General features: G+C 42.7%; 1 non-coding gene across 1 annotated transcript; it reads right to left on the bottom strand.

The window, feature by feature from the left end:
* Positions 1-466: 466 nt before the first annotated feature.
* On the bottom strand, positions 467-574 carry LOC120859404. Its single transcript, XR_005720074.1, has one exon. It is a non-coding gene; the product is annotated as a U6 spliceosomal RNA (small nuclear RNA).
* Positions 575-7,380: the final 6,806 nt, after the last annotated feature.

Raw genomic sequence — 7,380 nt, forward strand, 5'->3', positions numbered from 1 at the left:
CATGACTTACTAGTTTTCCAAGCATCTTTGGGGGCACTGTAACATGCATTTTGTCATTTTATTTTCTTCTTATCAACATAGTTGGATACTTTCATTAACTAATCATTCATGAAAATAGTCTGTCTTCTCCTAATGAAACTAATTGAGTGTATTAGCTATATCAAAATTTCTACCACATATTTTTTAAACTCAAAAATAATTGGTTAAAATAGAATGCACCTAATTTCAGAGTTGAAAGATGTGTATCTTTACTTTAAAATGGTGGGAAAATCTACCAGAAAGAGCAACCTACCAAATTCACACTATAGAAGCACATGCAGAGTCCTATTTTTTAATACCTAAAGCAGTCAAGAAGGCAAATAAAAAATTGCAAGTTGGATGTAATCTTAAGTTTTCTTTCAGTAAACTTTAAAAATATTCTGTGAATCCTATTCATAATATTATTTTTTTAATGTTCAAAACTATAAGAAATATGGAACACTTCTCCGAATTTGTGTGTCATCCTTGTGCAGGGGCCATGCTAATCTCTGTATCATTCAAGTTTTAGTATATGTGCTATCGGAGCTTCTAGCACTGTAACATTATTTTGAATGTGCAAAACCATCTTGGTTATAATGGAGCATCTGAAAGCACAATGAGTACAAATACCTGCTTTATCTCCTAAAAGATAAGCTTTTTAAATTTTCAGATATGACACGTTGAGCCTTGTCACTTTGTGTAAGTTAGCACTTCTGCGTATAGGAGATTCTGCCACTGTGACGAGTGCATGGTAGCAGCACACAACCTCCTGAGATTGGCAAGGTCAGCTGAGGATTTGACTTCCTTGCCATCAACTGCTGTAATCGCAAAATAGATGGATATTGTTAATTCTTGTGTGATATTGACTCCGTGCACCTAAAATAGGCTTTAAAGACTTAGTATGGTTCGATGCTCTATTTACCTTTTAAATGATTTTTGTTATTTAGGTTTATGTGCATAAACACATCATTATCCATCCAGCCTTCACAGCCTTCAGGGTGGGCACACCAGCCCTTAGATGCTGCCTGAGAACCTCAGAGAAAGCTCGTGAACATGTAACATGGTTCTCCAAAAGCCTTGCCTCTGTGCTTGCTAGAGTGCACACTCTGAAATGGGCTGTGAGAAATATCTGATTCAGCAGGATTATTCATTGTCCCCCTGGAAACTTGGATCCTCTTAATTTGGGCCTGTGGCAAGGAGAGTGGGCAACGGGTGACAACTGGAGGCACTTGCAACTAGAAAGTCAGTGTCAGCTGAGGATGCTACAGGAAGAGTAAAAAGCACCAGAAAGTTCTGTTGCCCTGAGCACATCAGTGCATTTGTGTAGCGCCGTCAACTCCTGCATGCTCGCTCAGTTGTGTCTGACTCTGAGACCCCATGGACTGTAGCCCACCAGGCTCCTCTGCCCATGGGATTCTCCAGACAAGAATACTGGAGTGGGTTTCCATGCCCTCCTCCAGGAGATCTTCCCGACCCAGGGATCAAATCCTGGTCTCCTGCCTCTCCTGTTACAAGCAAATTCTTTACCACTAAGCCACTGGAGAAGCCCATGTATGTATTTATTAACTTTTCTACAAAGAATTACCCCCCCACACTCTGGTTAATAATGGGGAGTCCCCAAAGTGCTCAGATTCCTCAGTCACCTTATATTCTTAAAGGTCCTGCCAAGATTGGGATCCAAGGTCATGGTTTAAAGCAGAAATCCCATTTCAGCCTGTTGGTGGCAAGGACACAGAAGGGAAATGGGCAGAGTCCTGGGCTTATCTTCAGAGAAAGCTCCAGGCCCCAACAAGCATGTATGGAAGTGCTCCTAAGCCATCAGACCTCTGAGGCGGGGCACAAAAGGCCTTGGAAACGCATGCATGAAATTTCAAATGATTCCTCAAGAAAATTAAAAATAGAGTTGCATATGATCAAGCAATCCCACTCCTGGGCATGTATCTGGACAAAAATATAATTCTAAAAGATACATGCTAGTTCATAGTAACACTACTTATTACAATAGCCAAGACATGGGTTTCCTCTGGGGGAGTTGCTAAGCACAGCTGGCCTCCTCGGGGGCTTGGGGATTTACTAGGTCAGTATTTTGCACCTGAAAACAGACAACGTTCATTTTTTCTAATAAAAATAACTTAAGAAACAAAGATTAATAAAAAAGAAAGTACACACGGTTGGGAAAATTGGACAGATATATGTAAACTAATGAAACTAGAACACCCCCTAACACCATACACAAAAATAAACTCAAAATGGATTAAAGACCTAAATGTAAGGCTGGATACCATAAAACTCTTATTAGAGGAAAACATCGGCAGAACACACTTTGCCATAAATAGCAGGAATATTGTTTTTGATCCATCTTCTATAGTAACGAAAATAAAAACAAAAAATAAACACATGGGATGTAATTAAAATTAAAAGCTTTTGCACAGCAAAGGAAACCATAAATAAAACGAAAAGACAACTCTCAGAATGGGAGAAAATATTTGCAAATGAAGCAATGAACAAGGGCTTAATCTCCAAAATATACCAATAGTTCATGCAGCTCAATATCAAAAATAAGAAAAACAACTCAATCAAAAAATGGGTGGGTCCTCCCTATAGCCGCTCGTCATATCGGTGCGAGCCCCAGCTCGAGCTTGGTAATAAAAACTCTCTTGCTTTTGCATTGGATATCGGCTCCCTGGTGGTCATTGGGAGATTTCGCGACTTGGGCATAACATCTGGGGGCTCGTCCGGGATCTCCCACCGGCTCCATGGGAAGACCGATCCGGAGAGTCATCTGCAGCCGGTGAGCTTTTTTGTGTCTTTCTTTTCCTTTCTGACAGGGCCTATTTTCTGAGACTGGTATATGACTCAGGCGGACGCGCCGACGGGTCACCGGTGGGGGTCGTTGGGAGACGTCCCCGACCCTCTCAGAGGGGATGGAGTGCCCCTGTTCTCTGTAGACGATAGTGGGTCGCTCCCGCTGAATGGCCGGAGGCCGTCGTCTTTCGGTTTTGCCTCCGGACTCCCGGAGGTGTATTTCTCCTGTCTCTCTGTCTGTCTGTGTGGCTGTTCGTATTGTCTGTGTTAATTTACCAACATCTGACTGATCAAGGGACGATGGGGCAACGCCATTCTGGCCCCACACCTCTATCCTTGTTTACTGATAATTTTAAGGAGGTCAAGATGTGCACTCATGACCTCAGTGTAGAAATTAAAAGGAATCAATTAATCACTTTTTGCAGTGCAGAATGGCCGACCTTCCATGTAGGCTGGCCCTCAGAAGGCACCTTTGACTTGGGAACTGTACACTGAGTCCAAGATATCATCTTCCAACTGCGGATCGGACACCCTGACCAAGTTCCCTATATCATAGTATGGGAAAATATCATATTGCGCCCCCCCTCTCCTTGGGTAAAACCTTTTTTGCCTCAACAGGCATTTTCTACCGCTCAGGTGTTGGCGACATGTGTAGGAAAGAACCCGAAGAATCCCAAGGAGCCTGAACCAACGGCGCCGCTATACCCCATCTTGCAAGGGGGAGTTGTTAGGGAAAGCACACTGATTGAAACCACCCACCCTGGTCAGGCACCATAGTAACCATTTGCATGAGTCGTTTTATGACAGGAGATCCTGATAAAGAATATGGAACTAATAAGCCTCCACCAACCGGAAGAGTTCGGGAAAGGTCTAAAGGAGACACCGAGTGTCCGTCCACTTCCCAGAACCACCATAAAACCCAACATTGCGAGCCACGCGGCAGAGCAGTTCTCCTGGGTTTCCCTACCCTGCTGCTCTCCACCCGGGTGCCCTTTCCCAATAAAATCTCTTGCTTTGTCAGCAAAAAAAAAAAAAAAAAAATGGGTGGAAGATCTACATAGACATTTCTCCAAAGAAGACAGACAGATAGCCAAGAGGCACATGAAAAGATGCTCAATATCACTAATTATTACAAAAATGCAAATCAGAGCTACAGTGAGGTATCAGAGCTGCTGCTTCTGCTAAGTCACTTCAGTCGTGTCCAACTCTGTGGGACCCCATAGACAGCAGCCCACCAGGCTCTTCCATCCCTGGGATTCTCCAGGCAAGAACACTGGAGTGAGTTACCATTTCCTTCTCCAATGTGTAAAAGTGAAGTCGCTCAGTCGTGTCCGACTTGTAGCAACCCCACGGGCTGCAGCCTACCAGTCTCCTCCATCCATGGGATTCTCCAGGCAAGAGTACTGGAGTGGGGTGCCATTGCCTTCTCCGGAGGTATCAATGGTCGTCATTAAAAAAATGTACAAACAATAAATGCTGGAGAGAATGTGGAGAAAAGGGAACCCTCCTACACTGTTACTGGGAATATAAACTGGTACAGACAGCCACTAGGGTAAACAGTGTGGAGGTTCCTTAAAAAACAGAGCTAGCATATGATCCAGCAATCCTGGGCATATATCCACAGAAAACCACATGAACCACTATACTCATAGCACTATTTACAGTAGCCGAGACATGGAAACAACCTAAATAGCCATCAGCATAGGAAAGGATAAAGAAGATGTGCTACACATATCCAAAGGAGTATTAGTCATAAAAAGAATGCAATAATGCCATTTGCAGCAACATGGATGGACCTGGAGATTGTCAGACTAAGTGAAGTTAGTCAGACAGGGAGAGTCAAATATATGATATTGCTTTCATGGGGAAGATTTCTTTTTAAAGGTACAAATTAACTTATCTACAAAACAAACTGAGTTACAGATGGAGAAAACAAACTTATGGTTACCGGGTGGTTAGGGGATGTGGGGGAGGATAAATTGGGACTTTGGAATGGACATACACACACCACAGTATATGAAATAGATAACCAACAAGGACCCACTGTGTACCACAGGGAACTCTACTCAATTGTCTGTAACGACCTGTATGGGAAAAGAATCTAAAAAAAGAGTAGATATATGTGTATGTATAATCGATCCACTTTGCTGTACACCTGGAACTAACACAACATTGTAAATTGACTATACTCCAATAAAAATTAAAGGAAAAAAAAAGAAGAAAGGACACACATTTCTGTAATATAAATTTTATCCAATCTGGGAAGCTTCATAAGGAAATGAAGACTCAAAAAAACGATTACCCCTGAGTGTTTCTATACTAGGTCTGATGAAGGGTGGAAAGTCGTGGGAAGTTTCAACTGAGGGTAACCCCAGCAAGGACAGTTCCTTCAGATTGCCTCCAGCATCACTCTACCTGCAGAGAAAGGAATGCTCCTCTCCTCGGGTATGGAGGTGAGGGGCACCTCTAACCTGAGGGTCTTATGACTCGGGGGAAGGGCAGAGACCTTATCCCTTACCCCTTCTTCACCCCCTGGTAGCCACAAGTTTATTTTCTACATCTGTGACTCTATGGCTATTTTGTAGATAAGTTTATTTGTACCCCTCCCTTTTTTTAGACTCCACATATAAGTGATGACATATGGTGTTTGTCTTTCTCTGACTTACTTCACTCAGTATAACAATCTCCAGATCTATTCATGTTGCGGCAGATGGCATTATTTCATTCTTTTTTATAGCTGAATAATATTCCATTGTGTATATGTACATCTGCTTTATCTGTTCCTCTATTGATGGACATTTAGGTTGTTTCCATGTCTTGGCTATTGTAAATAGTGCTGCAATGAACACAGGGGTGCATGTATCTTTCTGAATTATAATTTTCTCCAGATACATGCCCAGGAGTGGGATTGCTGGATCATATGGTAGCTCTATTTTTAGTTTTTTAAGGAACCTCCATACTGTTCTCCATAGTGGCTGTACCAGTTTATGTTCCCACTGACAGTGTAGTAGAGTTTGCTTTTCTCTATACCCTCTCTTATTGCTTGTAGACTTTGATGATGGCCATTCTGACTGGTGTGAGGTGACACCACACTGTAGTTTTGATTTGCATTTCTCTCATAATTAGTGATACTGACCATCTTTTCATGTGCTTTTTAGCCATCTGAGTGTCTTCTTTGAAGAAGTGTCTACTTAGATCTTCCACCCATTTTTTGATTGGGGTGTTTGTATTCTTGATATTGAGCTGCATGAGCTGTTTATATATTTTGGAGATTCATCCCTTGTCAATTCTTACCCTATCCATCGGAATGTCTCACTGAGCTTAGGACATCCAAAACCAAACTCTTGGTCAGCTCTCCAAACTCATTCCCTGCTTCTCATCCATTCCCCTGTTCCAGGAGTGTCCAGACTGATTAGTGTCGAAAACCTGGGCATCGTTCCTGACCACTCGCTCTTCCTCCCCACTTATGCTCAGTCAAGTGCTAAGTCCCAGTCCGACCATGTGTCAAGTCCATCTTCTCTCCCTCCTGCCTGCCACCATCCAGCCTTTTAACCATCCTCTCTCACTGGAACCACTCCACGCCCCAAGAGCTTTCACTAGCTTCTTCTTTTATCCCCTCTAGTCCATGTCTTAGAGTTTTCTCCTTGAGAATACATTAGGTCAGGTCAGCCCTCTCCTTAAAACCTTCCAGCAACTCTCCATTGGATTAAGAATAAGCAAGAGAAATAGAGGAAGCAGTGAAGAGTTCCAACTTTTGTATACTCATGGCATGGGAAATTTGAAGATGCATCAACACACACTGGGATACACTTGATAGCTTGAGCATTTTGGATTGGGTTCTCAGAGGCCTACACGTCCAGGAAAGTGAGATGTTTGGGGGGCATCCCTGGGCCTGCTGGACTTGGACTCTGTATCTCAAAAATGGATGGGAGCCAAGAATTTATTTTAACTAGTTGGGTACTATGGACTTGTTGTGCTGGAAGCTATGATAAAAACAGGGGAAAGCAAAAGCAAATCTCTTCTGGCTGGACCTTGTTGTCCTTATTTAGAAAACACTTCATTTCTTTCGTTTGGCAATATTTACATGTAAAAACATCAGCAAAAAAGTTTTAACTTCTCAATTTGTCTTGGAGAATATCATAAAGTTTCCTGGAACCTGACCATAAACAAGCATACTAAAAATTCTGGCAAAGTGTATTTGTGCAGAAAATAAGGAATCCCATGAAGAAATACTATACAACTTACACAATCCCTGGAATGTTTTTAAAAAAACATTAACTTCAGCTGTGGAGACAGCGACTTGTGATTAATCTGGTCAGTGTAGACAGCAAGCTGTGTAATGCATGAAAGGAGCTCTGGGCAATTCAGCAGGTAGCTCAGACAGCCACAGCTCAGGGCCTCCTCCCCACAGAGACTTCACCTACAGTGCCACTTCCCTGCCTCAGGACTGGGTGCCTTGAACCTTCTATATGTCCAGTGTTGTTTAGGAAGAGAGATCAAAGGCAGAGCACACAAGCACACATGCGCAAGCAGCTGTCTAGCCTGGTCAGACCTTCC

This window comes from Oryx dammah, unplaced genomic scaffold, assembly GCF_014754425.2.
Source record: "Oryx dammah isolate SB20612 unplaced genomic scaffold, SCBI_Odam_1.1 HiC_scaffold_824, whole genome shotgun sequence".
Classification (NCBI taxonomy): Eukaryota; Metazoa; Chordata; class Mammalia; order Artiodactyla; family Bovidae; genus Oryx; species Oryx dammah.